This window comes from Malaclemys terrapin, chromosome 3, assembly GCF_027887155.1.
Source record: "Malaclemys terrapin pileata isolate rMalTer1 chromosome 3, rMalTer1.hap1, whole genome shotgun sequence".
Classification (NCBI taxonomy): Eukaryota; Metazoa; Chordata; order Testudines; family Emydidae; genus Malaclemys; species Malaclemys terrapin.
In genome coordinates, this window is record NC_071507.1 from 113,043,388 (window position 1) to 113,065,292 (window position 21,905).

Genomic DNA, 21,905 nt, shown 5'->3' on the forward strand with positions numbered 1-21,905 from the left:
ATTACACTTTCTTTGGTGAACTACAAGTAAAATTCCACTTGGGGGCACTTTTGAGCTTTCCTAGGGCATTCTTCTGGCTGCTTAAAGGAAGAGTTTTTATATTGTAAAAAGAGGAATTTACATTGTGAAAAGGAGAATAATCCTGTTACTCCTAGAGGGGGGGTCCCTCCAGGCCAGGATTGAAACAAGTCGGCATGGTAGTGTTGAGGAAGCTTCTTTGCCGCCCTAAGGTATACCTGCTCTTGGATTAAATTGAAGACTTTAGTTTCAAATGCTTCCAATCCAGAACCCTTCCCCAGCATTATATTCACTATTATATTTCCTTTTCTATTTAGTACTGTATGTATATTGGGACAGTTTTACAACACCAGTAAGAGGATAAGAGGTGGTGTATTCTGCTGGGACATACTGATATCACCACTTCCCAGCTAGTTGCAGCATTCTGCTGTAGCAAGGCCTTAACACAACATATGTCTTATTGGTTAATAAATCCATGTGATGAAAACAAGGAGAATAAATAATTGTAACTGAAAATTTTCTAAAGACATTTTTCCATTTGACAATGCCAGTTCATCAAAACCTAAAAACGTTCTGCAGAGTAGCTATTATGGACTAAAAGGAGTTTTAGTCCAGAATAGTTTATTTCAGAATAGCTACTCTGGTTCATTTCCCCGTGTAGATTATTATTACTAATAATAAATGACTTTGTATAGTGAAGTAAGTAAGTCTACAAATAAGCTACCAATTTGAGAAGTACTTCAGATTGAATTCTGATGATGAAATTGAGCGTACACTATGTATCTGCTTACACAACAGATCTTACTGCTTGAAGGCACTGTGTTTTTGTAAATCTAATTTGTAATCCATGTTTTAAGAAATCCCTAAACATATATTTATATAATCCACATTTGAAAACATCTTTAAATATGTAGCCACATCATAGATTGTTCCAGAGAAGCGTTTACATTATTACATCCACTCTTGTGATTTCGGGTGGTAAATATTTTCATTTCCTGAGGGGGAAGTGAGTAGGACTGGTATTTTAAATACCATTTAAGAAAATTCCCCACACCAAAAACATCAAGGCTGACACAAGCAAACTAAGCAATGCAGGTTCCAAAGATGGAAACTTGACTATCCTATTCCAGTCCTGTTGTACTCACCTGTAATTACTGCAGAGCACTTGTCTGTTTACGTATTCCTAAAGTATGGGCTGAAATACCTAAACACAACAGGAAGCATTAGGGATAGAGTTTCATCCTTTGAACTGCCTTGCTTTGGTGATTGCATCACAGATCTAGGTGTCCACTATCAGGGTTATTCCTCTGTAAGGTTATGGAAACTCCAGGGGCTGGACCCTCAGCTGGAGGACCCGGACCTATGAATTTCAACTGACTGAGTTTCTATGGAATTCTTCTGTGTTGAGGATAAAGTTCTATCCCTCAATGAAGAGGCTTGGATTGTCCATCCTCTATGCCTGTAGATCCCCTGCAACCTGTGCAAACCTGGGGGGATTCATCACAGGCAAGGACATTTGAGTACAGACATTTACTTCTGCACTGCTGCCCCATCCCCCCTTTCCCAGCTTCCTGTATGTCCTGGTCTGTACAGTTCCTGCAAGAACTGCTGCTAGGACTGGACTGTGGCTGCCCTTGAAGACCTCCTCAAGGGGTATTTCATGTCACAGAGGGGGAATTCATGCAAGATACAGCAAAGCACTGTTCAATAGAGCACTGAAGCACATGGGTAACTTTAAGCAAGTGAATAAATAACCTCATTTACTTCAGTGGAACTGCTCATGGGCGTAAAGTTACACATACTTAAGTAATTGGCTGGATCAGAGGCAGAACTGTTTCAAGGTGCTGTTGCTTGATATCTCCAAAGTTACTGGATAGTATGAGTGCAGGATTTCTCAGTTATTTGAATGACACTTTAATTTGTGTAACATTTGCCAATTAATCATCCAATAGCACAAACCATTCTTTTATGCTTTTCCATGAGCACAGTTGTTAAACTTGTAACTCCGTTTTAACTTATGTTGAATCCTTCTACCTTCATAGAAGGAGTTAAAAAAATGAATCATGAAAAACATCATAAGGATAGGAGAAAGAATGTGTGCTGTGAATTCGATCAGGAATTCCCAGTGGAGAAAGTTGAGACTGGAAGAGCCAACCTCTCAAAAACCTTTGCTGCCAATTATTTCTTGTTCCTGGGTCAGTTTCAAGTCACCTACAATCCATTAATGCAATATTATGTAAATTCCTAGGTCCCTTCTGATTTCCAAGAAGCATGACCCATTTTCTGTAACAGTGACGCCCACTGAACTTCACAAATGTCTGCCAAAAAAACAATATTAAGGACTCCTGTCCAAATGATCCTGTGCAATCCAAAAGAGATCATCCTTTCATTCACAACCCATTAGCAAATGACTCATCTATTCAGCGCCCTCAAAGTTTAAACAGCTCAACTTTCTCTTCAGCGATCATTTTATTCCAAGTTATGGGTTATTCCTTGTCAAATAATGTAATTCACCACATTCATAACTATTGATTATCATAGGTTCTTCCCAGATTGGCTACACAGAAGTTTCTTGCTCATTGTTGGATTGATGTGATTTGTGACAGAGCTGTATGCTCTCAATAAGGCCTTTACATAAAAACCAAATAAGTCTACTTATTATAATAATCCAACCAAAAAAAGGAATAAACAAAGCAATTGCTCTTGAGATTGGTAGCATAATATACTCACACAAGATTAATGAGAAAACAAAGATAGAAACAACAGTCAGTGGAGCACCTCTGAAGGCCATGAATCAGTTGACATCATTTCAGGACCCCAATGTACCCCAAATTTAGGGAACTAAATCAGATCTTTTTTATATATGTGTATGTATTATATGTAATTATTCAGAAACATAACCATATATGCCCATGTTCCGTGACCATAATAAGGATTGTACCTGCCCATTATCCATAAGTGACATTCCATGTATCCATAAGCATGCTTCTGATCACTAACCTAAGCATTTGCATCCATCAATTTCTTAATACATCATATATGACAACATGGTCTAACTGCCTAGTTACAATATTGCAAAAGCCTCTACCCCCAACTGTCCCCCTATTTCAAGATAACCTTTTGCAAGCTTGTGGTGTACCTGTCCTTCTGCAGTCACTTGCTTGTTACACAGAATGAGAAGGCACACTTCATATACTAGGGTTAAGCCCTTGGGCCTTGCTTGGTTCACTTAAAATAAATCCTTAGCATTAGCATATCACAGTAGGCCTCAGACTAATAAAATAGGCCTTTGTCATAGCAAAGCCTAACAACCCAATTAGTTGTGTTTGCCTGCTTGCCCCCAGCTAGGGTGACCAGATAGCAAGTGTAAAAATCAGGATACTTTTTTTTCAGGAGGAGGAGGGGCATAGTTGCGTATATAAAACAAAGCCCCTAATATTGAGATTGTCCCTATAATATTGGGACGTCTGGACACCCTACCCCCAGCATGTTTCAAGCAATTCAAACCTATCAATATTATGGCCTTATAGTGTTATTACCAAAGGTGTGACAGAGTCACAGGTCAACATAACCACTAGAAATGTTGATGGGCAGAGAACGTTGTGAATTTCACAGTTTACGAATTACCCAGATATTAAATCGTTCCGCATGTTGTGCGTTTCTCACACTTATTTAAATCGCTCTTAAAGCTGCACTTATTGCTGAAGTGGCTCTTGGGCAAAAATTTAAAAGTGCCTATGTGACTTAGAAGCCTAAGTCACATTGACTTTCAATGAGACTTAAGCTCCTAAATTACTTAGGCATTTGTGAAAGTGGGACAGGCTCCTAAGTCTCTTATTTGCATTTGAATATTTTGCCCCTTGTCTTCCTTGTCAAGTTTTTGGGCTAAATCATCCCTTCGACTGCATGGCCATGCAGGGATATTAGAGGGAATAAGGACATTGGGACTGAGCAGGCAGGAATCATCAGACACTGCACACCAACAACTCACTACCCCAAGCAGGTGGGCAGAAAGGGGCAGGGAGTGGGGGGAACCTTGGCTTAGCTGAGCCATTGCATGGGATGTCAATTTGCTGCTGCTATAAGCAAGCAGCAAGTTTCTATAGTGCTCGAGTGACTGGAATGCAGGGAGGGAATCGTATTTTTCTCAGGCATAATTCCTTCCCTGTGCTGCTTGTGAGCTGGTGCAGCTATACACTCTCTTCATGGACAGGGCTTGCCGCAAAGTCACAATCTAATCCTAAAATCATAAGCTCTTTGGAGTAGACTGTCTGGATATTTCTGTCTTGTGAAGTCGCACACACACACTGTCAGAGTTTAAAAAATAATAAATAGTAACTTCTTGTCAAGTACTCAATAGTAGTGGCAGATTTCTATGTCTATTTGTGTTTTCCTCTATCGACATTTTATTGCCATATGTTTATCTGCACACTAGAGCATTTGGGGGCCTATTTTATTTTGCATGTGTATGCTGAGACAAGTGAATGTGTTAGCCCCCCTTTTTTGGCTCATGACTAATGGTATGACGACAATAGCAATTTTATATTTACGTAAAAGGTGGCATAAATTAGACATAAGTTCATTTAGGGTGGATCCACTGCATAACCATTTTTAAGACTAATGGAATTATATGAAAACACAACTTTTTTTTAAATGGAGATATGTGTTATTGGCACAAAACCCCTCACCCTAATGTGGTTTCAAAGTATTAGCAGGAATCTGTAATAGCTTATTCTATTGTTTCAGGCAAGAATAATCCAAGCCTCCCATTAGCCTTGCTTGAGGTCATGGATAGTGCCCTTTTCAGAGACTTAGTTCAGCGGGTGCAGGCATTTGAGCAAACCAGAAATGAAAATGTGATGCTGCATTATGTCAGAACTGCATGTTTAGTCTGCCTTTCTAGAAATAATCAGGAAAAGTTATACATGATAAGAGACAGATGCTACTGCCTCGGCAGATATTTGAACTCTTTCTAGTACAATACTAAAAAGGAGAAACAACCAAAGAAACTTTTGTTCATTTAGATTCATCAAATTTGTAATCAAATAATTTTTAAGTGAGGGATGAACAATGGCAGCTTTTAAAAAAAACTTTGACTTAAAATAATCGCAATAAACCAGTGTGTAAATTCTTGGAATATCCATACAGCCAAAAATTTCCAATGCATCTGTAAACATGGAGTGCTATAGCACCAACTGTATGCTATTTCCCTAATTGACTATGGGTCTGGCACAGTTCTGTGTCAAGTACCCTTAGTTGGTGGAGCACCTGATCTTGAAGGCAGGTCACTAATGCAGACCCTTAAGCTTGTTCCAGTCCCAGAGAAGTCATCAGATCCTGTTGCATGAGTGGGGGCTTAATTTAGGACTGATGGTATATATGCTTGTGATGATTAAACTTTGATAAAATTTGTATATCAGATCCTCAGGTGTGCCAGAGTTGGTACAAAGGCGGGGGGGAGGTGGTGTTCCACCAACTTTCTGCTCCTAGTGCAAATTTAGAGCAGCTTAAAGTCTGTTCTACATTGTACCTGTTTGAAATGCCCCTTTGAGGCTGTTACACAGGGCAGCAGAAAGACTCTCCAGAATGAAAAACACTTCAGCCACACCCATTTCTGCTCCCAACATGCCCCCTACACCAAGGGGGCTGGGAATGCGTAGTGCGGAGCTGCCTACACTGGCTTTATGACACTTGGAGACTTTGGGCTTGGCTACACTGAGAACTAGCCTCAGCATAACTACATTGCTCGGGGTGTGAAAAATCCACATCCCGAGCAACATAGTTAAGCCGACCTAACCCTGGTGTAGACAGCACTAGGTCAACGGAAGAATTCTTCTGTCAACTAGGTATCACTTCCTGGGGAGGTGGACTACCTACACAGATGGGAGAACCCCTTTTGTTGGCAGAGGTAGTGTCTACACTGAAGTGCTACAACAGCACAGCTTCTGCTAAAGTAGTGTTTCAAGTGTAGACAAGCCCTTTGTGCCATTTTCCTTATCCAAAGGGGAACCTCTGTTGTCCATGTTAGAGTGCCACAGAGCAGATTGATCAGGATAAGTCTCTGGCTGTCTCATTGTGGTTCAGTCATTTGGTCTTCTAAGCTAATTTGTTTGCTCTCTCACATCAAATGTAGCACATGCTGATTGGTGGCTGGCTGACTTCCAGTATACCAATACAATCTGACTGGTTTATCACTAGTCACCCAGTCTTCAGTGCCCATAGATTCTGGAAAAGCCATCCTCTGATGGACATCTTCATCAAAATCATCAGTTCAGGACTCACCTGGGTTTTGTTAAATAATAGACTATTTAAACCCACAAAGAGCCAAATGCTGCCTTCTGTTACACTTGTGCAAACCCAATTAAGTCACTGGTGTAAACACATGAGGAATTTCCCTGGTGGTTCTTTTCAGAAATGGATTGAAGTGGGACAGTTTATCTCTCTCCCTCCTCCACCAAAATGAGTAAAATATTAGACGTGGCTGGAAACAGGCATTTCTGTTCTGAGGGAGATTCCAAAATGGAATGAAAGTTGAATTTTCCCTTGAAACAGGAATTCTGAGATTTCATTTAGAAAATCAAAGCAGCATTTCTACATTTTCAAAATATTTATGAGGCTCTCTTAGCTGTTTGGAGCCCCAGCAGCCCACCAAGCAGTAAGCCGAGCAGCACAGGGAACCTGGGAGCCAGGCAGCATGGGGAGCCAGGGAGCCAGAGCTCCCAGACTGCTGAGCAGCCAGGAGCCTGGAAGTGCTGGATCCTTGACAGTCCACCTGGCAGGCTGGACTTTGGGAGTCCTGGCTGATGAGAAGCTGTGACTGGGGTTCCCAGGCTCTTGGCTGCCCATCTGCTCACCAGGCCGGTTGCTGAGGAACAAGGAGAACTGGCAGGAAACCAGGCAGGCTTCTGATGGAAACTTACCTGGCAAGGAGGTTTAGAAATTTGCCTGGTTTCTGCTGGAATTTCATCAAAATCAACACGTTCCTGTGGAATGTTTCAATTTTGATTAATCGGCATTTTCCAGTGGAAAACTGCACCATGGGGAAATTTCTAACCAGCTCTATAAAATAGAGAGACTAGCATTTTAACAGTAAGGGTCAGGCGCCATATTTTTTTTCTTGTCTTTGGGCAGATTTTTCTGCCTTCCCTGAAACCTGGATTAGGGTGACCAGATAACAAGGATGAAAAATCGGGACAGGGAGTGGGGGGGTTATAGACAAAGCCTCAAATATTGGGACTGTCCCTATGAAATCGGGACATCTGGTCACCCTAACCTGGACTGACTTTTCTAAAGCCAGGGGTTTTTGTCTATGCCCCTAAGAAGGTGATATTTCTTATGTAATAAGTAGCTTTTGTCTTTCTTTTCTCGAGTCTCTAGATCTCTAGTTTTCTCTTTTCTCTTCTTCTCCTTTTTAGCTCTGCTCTTGTCTTCTCACCCCATTCTACTCTACTTCCCCTTTCTGCTACTACCTCTCCTTTCATACTATTCTCTTTTACACATTTACTCCTCTTTTCTTCTCCCAACTGTTACTTCCTGCATTCAACATTAGTAGACGTTCTAGAGCCAAAATTCTTCATTGACTTATGGGGTAAATTTTTCAAAAACACCTAAAAGACTTACGAGCCTAAGTGTCAGAGTCATTTTACCCACCCCCTCTAATGGAACAGTATTCCATGCTATCCTGAGGGATATTATTCATGAAACTTTGGATCAGGATTTTTGCACTAGGGTGGAAGTCTGCAACCTAAAATGAACCCAAGATACTAAGTGAATTTCCTAAATGTAGATTTTATCCAGGATTTTTCAAGTTTATTCTATTTAAATTCCCAAAAGCACAAGCAGTGGGTCTAAAGCTGTTTGTAATAACAGCATTTGTACACTTAAATTAACAGCAAGCTTTTATGAATAGACCATAGTGGAATGTAAAGAATGAATACTCTCATTAATCCACATAATAACATAAAAATCCAGTCCAGTTTATTTAATATTGTACTAGACATTTAACACCATGTCCCTTAGACCTGTTCTGAGCAGGCTGAGCTGAAACATTTCTGGTGGCCTATCACCACTAGCATTGCCACCAGTGGATGGTAGAATGGTGGATGGTAGTGCAAAGTTAGGAGATTCCCTCCAAAGTCTAGTAGAGGTCAGGCCTAAGGGTTTGTCCACTACCTACCGGTAGCAGTAGGGCACCATGATCCTGATTGCGGCTTCAGGGTATTATTGCAATGCAAATGAATTATTGTTATTATTTTATATCCTTATCCTTAGAAGCACAATGAAGTAGAATATGGGGCAAGAAATGTGAGAATATTCACAGCAACATAAGAATGGCTATACTGGATCAGACCCTGGTATAGCTTACCCCATTAAATGGCTCATACCAGAGCTTCAGGGAGAGTGTACAGAACAGAGTAGTTGGAGTGATCCATCCATCTTCCACTTCTGACTTCTGGTAGTCAGAGGAATAGGGTTGCCCCGAGCATGAGATTTCATCCCTGAGTATTAGCCAAGATTGATCTATCCTCCATGAACTTATCCAGTCCTTTTTTGAACCCAGTTATATTTTTGGCCACCACAACATCCCATCGCAATCAGTTCCACAGATTAGTTGTGCGCTGTATGTGTTCCTGTTGTTTGTATTAAGCCTGCTGCCTATTAATTTCATTGGGTCACCCATGTTTTTGTACTGCTGAATTCTTCTTGCAGGCCATGTAGACCTGTCCAAAAACTGTTACCGGAACCAGTTTAAAACCAGCCAAGCTAACTCAATTTTAAGCAAAGTTTGCTCACTGTCCATCTATAAACAAAAGCATTTTCAAACCAGGTTTGAAACTGCTATGTGTAGCCCATAGGGCTAGCTTGGCTTTATTGTATTCACTGTTTTGCAGTATATTCAGCAGTAATGCAAGGAACCTACAGGCCTATATCCTGTAAGACATTAGCTTCAGCAAGTTAACGTAAGGCTGAGGCCTATGAACTTGAAATAGATAAATGGCCCAATGGGAAACCCCAAGTTTTGGGGAGCTGAAAACAGAGTGTTTAAGGGGAATTTCTGATCACAAGAACAACCAACCACAAAAGTGTCCAAGAGTCCAGCCATAAAAATGTCATAGCAACAAATTGACGTACAAAACAGCTACATCTGCGGATTTCTAACCACTAGAGGGCCATGGTAACGAATTGACATATATGATAATAAGTTGAAATCATTGATATACTAACCTATAGGAGAAGGACACTGCAACATTAGTAAGGTGAAGATATACAAATAGGGAAAAGGAAAAAAACTCCTACTGAATATGCATCAAACATAGTGGTGTCAACGTATCATGTTATAAAAGTTGCATTCCAGCCTAGGGGCAGTAGGAGAAGGAGATGTAGTCTTTGGAAGGTGCCAGAATGATGGCCACTGGTGATGGGGGGAAGGTGACGGTGATGAGGAAGATGACGACTAGCATATCAGGTTGTTCTGCAAGGAATGGTGTGGGTATATGGATGTACAGATGTACATTCTGTAGTAGCTCTATCTACCTAACTGAGTTGGGGTGTTTGTGACTGTGCTAAACTTATTAATAAACTATTTGTAAATACAGAGGAGTCCCTATAGTGTGAGTTTTGCAACTGTGCACATCGGCATTCTCAACTATATAATAACTTGAATAATACTGGGCCTGATCTTTGGACGAGAACCTGTCAACTCTGGGAATTCTTAAGTAATCAACATAATATATATGTAATCTATAGACTGGGCTACATATGGGTAATTTGTTTCCCATCCCACTATCGAATGGGCCGTAGGCCTAGTAAAAAAGAGAAACCACTGACAATTCCCCCAAATGTGAGTGTATTAGCCTGTTACCTGGTATCTCTGTTACTACCCAGTGTACTACACTGCCTGCTCAGTTCATGTGGCCTCAGAGTCACAAATACACACCCCGTTGTTACCCTTTCACCACCTGTGCATTTATTCTTTCCTTACAAAGCTTACTGCAAAAGGAGGTGTCCCCACAGCCTTCACTCCTCAGCCCAAGTTCGCCCTCTGAGCTTCTCCCCTGCTTCCCGTTCCTCCCACTTATATCCTCCCAATACTGAGCTAACTGCCTCAATAGTTCAGCAATCGTCACCCGAGGGTCATAAGCCGCAACAGCAATTGATTAATCGGCTTCAATAAAGCCTGCACTTTTTCCAGTGCTACAGCAACCTCAGCTACTGCTCAGGAACTCAGGGTGCTACTAATAATGCCCTGTCACACACCTCCTCCTCCCCTTATTTCACCTGTGGTCTTTTCTTGCCTCTGAAAGAGGTCTTCTTTGCTGCCAGAACCCTGCCATCTTTACGGAGTTTGGATTCTACTGGGGGTTCTTCTGCCTTTTGGGGCTGGCATTCTATTGACCATTGGTGAGGGGCTTCTGGATTCCACTTGAAAAAGGCACACCTAGAGGGTGGAGGCTTCTCCACATCTCCATCTCGGCCCATTGGTCATCACACCAATCATATGCCACAGGTCTTTCCTCTGGCTTATCTCTACCCTCGTGAATTGTCCCTCTAGAGCCACAGTCTTTGGGGGAGGGATAGCTCAGTGGTTTGAGCATTGGCCTGCTAAACCCAGGGTTGTGAATTCAATCCTTGAGGGGACCACTTAGGGATCTGGGGCAAAATTCAGTACTTGGTCCTGCTAGTGAAGGCAGGGGGCTGGACTCAATGACCTTTCAAGGTCCCTTCCAGTTCTAGGAGATAGGATATCTCCATTAATAAAAGTCTAGGGGTCCCTCTCTTTCCCTGACTTATCTTGCCCCTGGTTCAGGACTGTTGGGGTAGGTTTTCCCACCAAGGCTTCTTTGTCAAGACCCCTCTCTCTCTTTGGCTTGTTTTTGATCCTATGCCTTGTCCAGGGCTTGTTCTTCCTGGGAGTTGGCCAAGCCGCTGCCTTCCTTTTCCTCTAGGTGTCTCTGATCTAGCATTCCCTGCCTCACCACCGCCTCCTCTTTGCATTTTTCTCCTCCCGCAAATCTTCCAACGTGTTGCATCTTTCTGAGCTTGTTACCATATATTTAGGGTTATCACACACTGGACCTGGAGGACTAGCTGGAGGGTCTACACTCATGAGTTTTTTATGCAGACCCATTGGTTGGGGTCCTTCCCCCATCAGCTCTCCTTTTCCCATAAGGGGAATGGGGGTCCAGTCAGTTCCTAGAATTACTGAGGAAGGCAGCAACTTTACTATGCCTACTCTCTGCCATTTAAATGTTCCTTCTACTTCCAAGAGGATGACAGCCAGGGGGCATAAGTGCGCTTTTCCCCTGTATACAATAAATTGTTATCATTGCTCCCTCCTGTGGCCACTGAAGCTTAACCAGGATGCTCCGTACAAGGGAACACGCTTCCACTGAATCCACAATGCCCCTTGACGTTCTTCAGGCGACTTTGACAGGAATTGTCCTAATCCCAGGTCGCCTCTTTTACATCTGTCCACCCACAGAACTCTGCAAACCCTCCGTCCATGCAGGGGAGTATCTCTTTATGTGCCCTTTGTCCTCAAGCAAGCTACTGCGTGGGCAATTGGGGCACCCTTGTTCATCCTATGAATCCCCTTCCCAGGCTTCATTTCATGAGGTTCTTCAACCTTCTTTCCCCCCTGTCCTTGAGCATAGGGGTGCGGAGCTCTTTCCATGGAAAATCTGCCTCCACATATTCCTCTGTTAATTTTATTGCTGCCTCTAATGGGTCTGATGGATGTCTCCAGACCCAGAGCCATGTAGTCTCAGGGAGGCTCTCTGTAAACTCTAGAATAATGGAGTGCACTAGGGCCTGAATGTCCTGGCTATCTGGCTGTAACCATAGAGTGGCCCAGTCTGACGATTTCTGTGCAAAGACCCAGGGATGTATCCTGCAGTTCCTTCTTGCCACCCTGAATTTTTGGTGGTATTTCTCTGCTGACAGGCCCACCCTATGTAAAATAGCAGCCTTCAATTTATCATAATCTTTGGCCTGATGCTCACTCAGGGCCACATTGGACCCCTGAGCCTCGCTGGCCAGATAGCCCAGATGGGCTAGCCGAAGTTCCCATGCACTTTATCCCATCCCACTCAAAAGTTAGTTAAAAGGCATCGGGGTCATCCTCTGGGGCCATCTTACATAATCCTAGGCCCACCATTTGATTTCCAGTCCCTGGGCTGTTGCTGTACCTGGGCCTATTCTTTGGTGAACTCTTGTAATGTTTGCTGCTGTTCCCCCTATCAATCCAGAAATGCTTGTCTCCTGCTATGTTTTCTGCATCTCTTTTTGTTGTTCCACTAGCCAGCGCAACATCGTGTCCATTGTATGCAGATTCTCGGCCTTCACGCAGGTCATCCCTCAAGTCTAATTTTCCACGGGGAAAAATTAGTGAGTGCTCTGCACTCACTGGCAGCCAAGCTACTCCCTCCTCGCCCCCTTCTCCCCCCCTACTGAGCGTGCCATAGCGCCACTCCTCCCCCTCCCTCCCAGCGCTTCCCTGCAGAGACAGCTGTTTGGCGGTGCTTAGAACTTTCTGGGGGGGAGGGGGTGGAGCAGGGACGCGGTGTGCTCAAGGGAGGAGGTGGAGAAGAGGCAGGGCAGGGGCAGGGACTTGGGGGAAGGGAGTGGAATGGGAGTGGGGTGGGGGCAGGGGCAGGGGTGGGAGGCAGGGGGTCGAGCACCCACCGGACAGAGGTGAAGTCGGCGCCTATGCAGGGTGCTTCTGTCTGGTACCCAGTGTACTGCACCCAAGTGTCAGTATTTCCCCAACAGTAATTGATTAATTGGCTTCAATTATGCCTGCACTCTTCCCAGTGCTGCAGCAACCTTAGTGACCAGAGTGCCACCAATAATGTCCTGTCACGCAGCTGCTTTTGCAAGGGGCAGGCACTACACTTACATTATTCCTTTATTCACCAGTCTAACTCTTTTAGTCACCTGTGGCTAATAATAATAAATGATAATATTTTTCACATGTATTTCACCCCAAAGTGCTTTGTAAGCTGTATGCATACAGCCTTTCTGCTATGCAGCCACCCTTGGGTAGGAATACACCAACCATCTAATGCACAGCATACTTCATGATAGTAAGAGGAATGGGACATTTTGGCCAAGAATTCCATACTCTTCAGCAAGTGCTATAGGAGTCTTTAATGTACAGGCAGAGCAGACAGAGGATAACATTTTCAAAAGCTCCTAAGTCAGTTAGAGACCACAATCAGTGGGAGTTAGGCACCTAAATACCTTGAAAAGTCTGGCCTGAAGTACCTAAATGACTTTGGAAAATGGAACTTAGGCTCCTAAGACACTTATGCACTTTTGAAATTTTACTTAGGCCTTTCATTCCCTAGGTGTCTTTCTAATGACGTTCCGCCCACACAGTAAACTGACTGTATCTATCTTGAAAGGCTGAAGGGTTCAGTTAAACCTAATGGGATGACAGTGATTTTCAGTGAGAAAATGCAGGCACCCTGGGGCCCTAATCCTGCAAAGTGCTTCATGCAGGAGGGCCCCTGTACTCATATGAAGGCCCATTTAAGTCAATGCAAAGCCATATAGGCACAGGGGGACTCCATTGACACAGTGCACCTTGCAGGGCTGGGGTCTACCATCTGAGCCAATGTCAGGTTTTGCTAAGTCTTATGCTTGATGGTTTTAGTTTGGTTTAAGACCATTAGAAAGTAACAAAAATATATATTGCATTAGGGAGTATGGCCTTGGCCACGTGTGAACCATGTTAAAAGACAGTATCCATGCCACCTCTTTGCCTTGGTTCCCCATCTCTAACACAGAGACAATGATACTTCCCTACCTTTGTAAAGTGCTTTGAGATCTACAGATGATTGGGTGTGATTTAAAGCCCATTGAAGTCAATGAAAAGACTCTCACTGATCAGGCCCCACAAGAAGACAAGTATCATCATTAAGTGGAGTAGGGAACTCATGATGCTCTTTTCCTGAGGGTCATTGCTTGCTCATGCTTGAAGGTAGCAGTGGCTGAATCACCCCATTGGCATATTCCCCATGCACCCACCCTCCAAACTGTTGAAGAAATAAAGTCAGTTTCTCTGGGTTTAAACTAAATCCTTCTGGTTTAGCAATCTGCATTTCTACTTAGGCAATAAACATCTGCCATTCATTAATATTAATTATAAATGGTCACTAGCGCATGGGATCCAAGTCCAGCAGCTGAGATTTTTCCAAATCTGACCTCATTAGAGTTTGTATAAAAAGTGTTCAGAAGGCTCCTTCTAAGCTTGAAGCCAACAATAAGTGCAGTTTGCAGTGCACAGCATTTAGATTATGCACTTAGAACAAGAGCAAACCGAAAGGGTGATGGGAAATGGGGGAAGGGAAAGGGAAAGGGAAAGAAAATGAAGCCTGGGAGGGTATTCCTTCAAATGTTTAACTATTTTAGACCTTTATGTAGGGTAATAACAAGGAGAGGCATTGTCCATAATGACACTATGCCATCCCTTGAACATAACTGTAAATGAAAGGTTGCATGAATTAAAGGTTGTGCATCTCATGTTTCAGGAATGTAGCTGTGTTTCATGTCTGAAGCCTGTTTTCCTTTTAAACAGAGTTCTTCAGATGACAAATGGGGGGTGAGAATTTCAGAAAGCAAATGGGTAAAAGTAAATACAAGCTTAAGAACAAAGTAGAGACATGAATGTAGCTGTAAATCTTCCTACTGGGGCTACTGTTTGCCATAGATATTGGCTGAAATGTCACTAATGGCTGATTTCACTCTTTATCCAAAAAACCAATGGGACAAAAAACCTTCTATAGTTAATAATTAAAATCTACAGAGAGAGGGAATTAAAATCATGTACTGTATGTTTCACTTGTAGACAACTGGCTCACTATTTTGCTGTCATTCTCTATTGCAAGGAACTAATGGTATGATTATTAACACTGATTTTTTGGAATATGTTATGAATCATGATTTCTGCAGTCACTGAATTTTTAATCATAATTAGTTTTTAGGGTTGTTTTTTCTTAAGTTCCTGCTAGTGCAAAAAGTTATGTTAACAAACTAAAAAAAAAAAAAAAAATACTGAGAAATAAACATTAATATTATTTGTTGCAATTAATGTAAAAAGTAATTAAATTCTCCATGGCCTTAACATATATCATTATGCAAACGCAGTGGGTCAGACCCTCAGCTACTGTAAACTGACAAGGGAGCTACACCAATTTATGCCAGCTGGGGATCTGGTCCACCAACCTCATTGAAACTTTTTGTGAAATACTGGCACACAGCCAAGTCCTGCATGCATCCTATCATAGTGATCCTAGACTTCTGAAGAGCTGTATAAAACTGAGCCAGACATGATAACTTGCTTCCCTATTTGCGTGGACAAAGTGGAATGAGGGGGTGGGATACAGGGAGCTGGTTGTAGGTCCCTGATTCAGGGCTGTCTGGCCCAAGAGCAAGTTTGGCTGTACCAGGAGAACAGGAGTTTTGATATTGACCTTAATGGGCAGAGGATCAGGCTCTACATTTATTTGTGGATCAAGCATGCCCTTACGGAGAAGTCCTATAGAATTTACTAGGGATGAAAACAGTAGAATTCTATGGAAATTTAATAGAGCTCTGTAGAAATTATTATAATTGCTTATAGTATTTCATAGGAATGTGTATTCCTTATAGTATTTCACACATCTATTTATCTATTTATCTATACTGATATTGACGTATATATTATATTTATAGAAATCAATCTATAGCATCTACTATACCCCTACTGTTGTATATAATTCCATAGGTTGGCTTAACAAATCTGTAGAAAGATTTTTCACTCTCTATTAAATTCTGAGGAACTGTAAGGGTAATATAAAATTCCTGATTGTCAGATGAGCTGTGCTAAACTTCTCTCTTTCTCCCTCTCTCTCTCTCTCTCTCTCTCTCTCTCTCTCTCACACACACACACACACACACACACACACACACGCCAAATTTAAACTGCTACTCAGCTGTGACTTTCAGTAGGTTAAATACCAAGGTATGTAGTGGATTCTCCATTGTTTGGAATCTTTAAATCAAGAGTAGATGTCTTTCTAAAAGGTATGCTCAAACTCAACCACAAGTTGTTTGGCAAGCTTCAGGAATCACTGCATGACATTGATAGCCTGTGCTATGAAGCAAGACAGACTAAATGACCATGTTTCCTTCTAGCTGTAAGACCTATGAATCTATAGTAATATTTTTTGATGTTGACACCTAATGGGGAGCATTCTAAAGCTCCTTTTAGAGCTTTGTAATAAAAACTGTAGCTGAAGGTATTTTCTTTTTAAAAGCGGTGGGGAAGGTGCTTGGAAATGAGGGGTGGGGTGCTGGCCTGAGCAAAGCAGATGTAAGTTCTGGTGATGGAGCTGGAGAAATTCATTGAGAAGATACAAGACCAGAGATGCAGAGAGCTGAGGGTGAAGGAGTAGGAGGAACTGCCTGGGTGGGGATGAATAGACAGTGATTCAGCAGGATGAGTAGGAACAGCAGCTGGAAAGTCTTTCTTTGTTTTCATTTTATAATAAAGGAATTTTGAAAATAACCCTGTAGAGCCTCATCCAAATCTGACTGACTTCTATGAGCTTTGGATCAGGCCCATCGCAAATATGGCAAACTATACAACAGTGAGTGAGTACTATAGCTTTCCCTGATTTACAATGCCATAACAGCATTGCTATACATGGAAGTATTCCATGGACCAGGATTTAACTCTGATTAAACAGTGCTGTATGCGTCACCATTAAACTTGAAAACATCCACTGCCTCTTTTACTCTGTGGCCAACATTTTCCAAACGTTTTGCATTCTTTGACCCTGTTTGTTAGATGTACTAATGAATTTATTTTCTCTCTTTCATGCTTCTTTCCAAGACCCAAAGATCAAAATGGGGAAGAGCCCAGGTCCGGAGAAAGGACGTGCTAGTTAATCTTCCTGCCAGCTTAGCCAGTTCCCTTCATCACCACTATGTGGCAGTACTACCCAGGCACGATTGACCTGTTTGCAGCGCTTTGCTAGTGAGTGGAGAGCGGGTAAATTGGCAAGTTGCCCTTTTCTATTTTTGTGGCGGGGGGGGGGAGTTCAGAAGTGTTGGTGATTATGGGCTTGCAGACAGGTGAAGGGAGCTTCTGGGGGGCAGAGGAGTAGGGGCTTGTGGTATAGCAGGTTGTTGTATTTTTCACCCTCTGTTTTCTCTTGCAGAGATGAAGCATCTAGGATAAAGTCCTCCGGAACATAAAGGGGCACAATAAAGGCTCATTAATGGTAAGAAAAACAGTTTGAGTTCATTTATTTGGCTTAGCGATGTGGGGAGGGTGGCTAGAGTGCAGTCAGCATTTCAACATGCAAACACTAGCAGCTTTCTCTGAATTGTTCCCTTCACAGGAGCAGCTGACCACATACTTCATGTTTTTAAGTTTCAAAATGGTTTATGTCCTCGTTAACCAAGTATCAAGGTTGTTTACTCACAGTGAGTCCAGCACAATTTAGAGCATGTTCCAGAAGAGCTAAGGGCAGCCGAGTGACCCCGGCAACTGCTCTCTGTCCTGCCAGAACAGGGAAGAAAGGAAGAAGGCAAAGGAGAGGAGTTGGAAGAGGTGAGTGTCTCCAAAAGAGGCACAGAGGCAGCGGCCAGCCAGGCAGCCTCCTAGTCTAAGGTCCTTTTGAAAATCCTAGTGTTGTATAGTCACCCTTTGGCCACAGAAATTTTCAGCTTGCCTAGGTGCATAGCATGTGTTACCTTGTGCATACAAAATAACTCAGCTGCACGTGCAAAGGGTCTTTGATAGTGTGTGCCTTTGTGTGTAATATAGTTGCCCAACCCTGGCCTGTGTCTCCTTTCCTCTTGGAGTTATTAGGCATAATAATGCGGAATTAATGCTCACATAAGAAAATAAGGGATAGCATAAAGGTCTAGTTGTTATAAGAAATAGTTTTAATCTTTATTGGGCTCTTAGGGTTAGATTTTTAGGTGCATAAATATGCAGATAGCACCTAGTTGCAATTTTTAAAATCCTACTAGGCATCTATCTGCATCTTTGGGTGCCTAAATGCCTTTAAAAACCTGGGGCTGAATGATGAAAAGGAGCTAGGTGTTGTGACATAGCGCCTAACTTTTAAGCACCTTGAAAATCACAGGAACTACACTGCAATCCATAAAGCTTGAGTTTACTACCTAGGATCCATATACTTAGGGCCACCCAGAGGACTCAGGGAGCCTGGGGCAAAGCGGGGGAGCTGCGGTGCTTGTACTCACCCGGCAGCGGTCCGGGTCTTCGGTGGCATTTCGGCAGTGGGGGGCCCTTCAGTCGCTCCGCGTCTTCAGCAGCACTGAAGGACCCCCTGCCGCCAAAATGCTGCCGAAGACCCGGGCCGCTGCCGGGCCGGGGCCCCAGCGGGGCCGCCGAAGACCCAGGCTGCCGCCGGCCCAGGGCTCACGGGGCCCCTGTGGGGCCCGGGGAAAATTGCCCCATTTTCCCCCCCCCTTTGGGCGGCCCTGCATATACTATGAGATTGTGATTCTCAGACACCAGCATGTTAGGCAAGAAGCTGCCTAAGCTAGCCAATGGGAGATACCAACAAGCAGACTGTATACTAAGGTCCTCCCCTCTCTTGGAGATGGGCAACTAACTTCAGACTACAGGCTGGTGCCTATCTGTTCATAGCAATTCACAGGTTCATAATGGTAGGCACCTTATAACTTTTAGAGCAGTTGCATAGGATGTTGGGCACTCAGGTTCAGTTATCACTCAGACAGAGGGGGAGAAAGGATTTGAACAGGAGTCTCTTACCTTGCAGGTGTGGGCTCTAACTACTGAGCTATGGGATATTCTGCTACAGGGCTTCCTTAATCTCTCTTGCTAAAGCTGTTCTACTGTGGCTAAATAATGAAACAAAACAACAATTAGAGCAGAAGACCCACCAGGCTACCAAGTCATTCTCTCTTTTGCTTGCTCTCTTTCTCTGGCCCAATGATTATTTAAGTATTTAAGCCATAGTGGAACAGCTTCAACAGGACAGATGTCAGAAAATCCCATAGGTCAGTGGCGGGAGACCTGAGTTCAAATCCTTTCTCCCTCTTTGCCTAAGCGGAGGAATTGAACATGGATTTCCTACTTCCCAGGCAACTCCTGTAACCAGTGGGCTAAAACTTATAAGGCATGCTGTTGCTCCTCCTCCTCCAGCTGAATTCTGAATGGAACCTGATCCTATAGGCAGCTGCTGGGTTGGGCCATGTATGTGTCTTAAATGTCTGAATGCCCATCTTCCTGAATTGCTCTGGGCCTGAGGTGGGACATAGGTGTCCAGATGCTTTGGGTATGTCTACACTGCAATAAAAGACCCCTAGGGGGAGGGATAGCTCAGTGGTTTGAGCATTGCCCTGCTAAACCCAGGGTTGTGAGTTCAATCCTTGAGGGGGCCACTTAGGGATCTGGGGCAAAATCAGTACTTGGTCCTGCTAGTGAAAGCAGGGGGCTGGACTCAATGACCTTTCAAGGTCCCTTCCAGTTCTAGGAGATGGGATATCTCCATTAATTTTTTTTTTTTTTTAGATGGCCCGTGTCAGCTGATTTCGGCTTGCAGGGACCAAGCTACAGGGCTATACAATTGCAATATAGACGTTCGGGCTAGGGTGACCACCCATCCCGAAATGAGTGGGACAGTCCCAAAATGCAGAATTCAAGTCCTGGTCTAGGCTGAATGACTCTGGAACAACATTTGTCCCTGATTCTCTGCGGCACCACTCTGCACCTGTCTGAGGCTCAACGGTGGCGCCAGCCTCTTCCCGGTGGAAGGGGCTGGTTGAGGTGGGCCTTAGCCCTCCCCCTTGCCATGAGGCCCAGCGCCCTAGCCCTTCTCTTCCTCTGAGGCCCAGTCCCAGCCTCTGCTCTTCTCCCAAGTCCCCAGCCCCCTGCTTCTCCTCCTTCCCTGAGGCCCCACCCCTGGCTCTTCCTCTTTCCCCTGAGGCTCTGCCCCCTGGCCAGGCCACAAGCTGCAGCCAGGCAGTAATAAGAGCTGCCCAGGGAGCCTGGACTGCTGTGGGGAGCCCTGGCCATGCCACTTGCCCTGGGTGGTGCACCACAAGGGGCAGGACATGGGTCAGGGGCTGCTCTTGAGCACCCTGGCCACTGTCCAGGGCAGGTGAAGGTTCCCCACAGCAGCCCAGGCTCCCTGGTCAGCTCTCACCATGGCCCGGCTCTGGCTTCTGGCCTGGCCAGGGGGTGGGTCCTCAGGGGGAAGAGGTGGAGCAGTGGGTGGGGCCTCAGGAGAGGAGGAGGGGCAGGCAGCAGGGCCACAGAGTGGGTGGGGCTCCTGCATGTGTCCTGTTTTTACCTTTTGAAAAGGTGGTCACCTTCCAATTTTGGCTGGAGCCTGGGCTCTGGGACCTTATGAGTGGGGAAGGTCTTGGGCCAGCCATGGGTGTTTTCTTTCAGTGCAGACACCCTTAGAGTGAAGCAGCAGTGTGCATACCCAGAGGCAGAAATTTAGGCATGGAGGGAACTTTTACCCTGAAAATTTTGACCGTTTGGGCACCTACCAGGGTTAGGCAAGAGTTCTGTGCATCTAAGTGGAGCCAAAATGGGGACTAAACCCCCTAAATTAGGATTTAGGCACTTAACTCCTTCTGAGCATTCAACCCCTGGCTTTAAGGGTCAGATTCCTTACTACACCTTTCAGGTTTGGCAGGTCACAGGTGATTTTGTGCTAACTTTGCACCTCTGAGATTCTGGTCCAGGGGCTAGTGCAGCTCCGGTTGTAGGCGACAGCAGCGCGAGCCACTGCTCTAGCTTATACCAGCTCCACTCAGCGATCTGTAGGCTGCGCTGCAGTCTAGAATAGCCAGAACACAGAGTACTCAGGCCAGTTCCTTCCCCGCCTAACTTTGTATGCGCCTGGGGCTGTGAGTGGGGGTGACATAATGCAGTCTACACTAGCTCTCTGCTTGAGAAAACTGCAGGAGGCCCTTTAAACTGGTTTTGCAATCCCTGAGCTGCTGTAAAAGGGACACAGAACTGGACCCTTAGTCTCAGCAATGCTACTAATGAAGGATAGAAATGTGTTAAAGTTAAAGAGTCAAAACCCCAGCCAGGAAAGGAAACAAAGGGCTCTCTTGGCAGAAACAAACAGAAAATAAACAATCAAACTCTTCACAAGACAGATTCCTCAATTATAGTAGCTTGGACTTGCAAGAGGCCAAAGCTATGACCCAGTGGCATATACACAATGTAAACACAAGGATGCAGTAATTAGCTTCACGTTAATTTTGAAGCTTCAGAAGCCTGGTGACTAATCATGTAGCAAGGTCATTAACCATAGCCACACTGGTTTCTTTCACACAGAATGTGCTCCTTTACTGTCGCACCAGAGAAATGTATTACTGTGATGTCTCAGCTTTGAGCATTTTGGTCCTTGTTTTAAATGCCACTAGCCTATATATGTTTGGGGGACAGTGGAAGGGGTTTAACATTATCTTCGATTGGACTATCACACCTTCCCATGTACCTTTAGGTAAAACTTTGTAAGTAAAAAAGTAACCTTGCTGAGCAGTCAGTACCAAACATGGTCAGAGTTCCTGGACTGTTCTTTTTTAAGATGAGGAGCAGTTATTTGAGAATTATGGGCCTGACCCAGAACTCACTAACATCAATGAAAAGCCTCCCATTGACTTTAATAGACTTTGGATCAGGCCTTTCATTTTTAACGTGTGGAATGGACAGGGACAGCCAACCTATTTAATTTCCCATTCCTCATGGGTAAGGCTACGTTTTAGTCAGGGGTATTTTTAGTAAAAGTCATGGACAGGTCATGGGCAATAAACAAAAATTCATGGCCCATGACCTGTCCATGACTTATACTAAAAATGCCTGTGATTAAATCATG

The 21,905-nt window shown here is 43.9% G+C and overlaps 1 protein-coding gene across 1 annotated transcript in view; it reads right to left on the reverse strand.

Moving 5' to 3' along the window:
- RSPO3 (R-spondin 3) overlaps positions 1–21,905 on the reverse strand; it is an 86,890-nt gene that overhangs the window by 7,271 nt on the left and 57,714 nt on the right. The window lies entirely within an intron of this gene.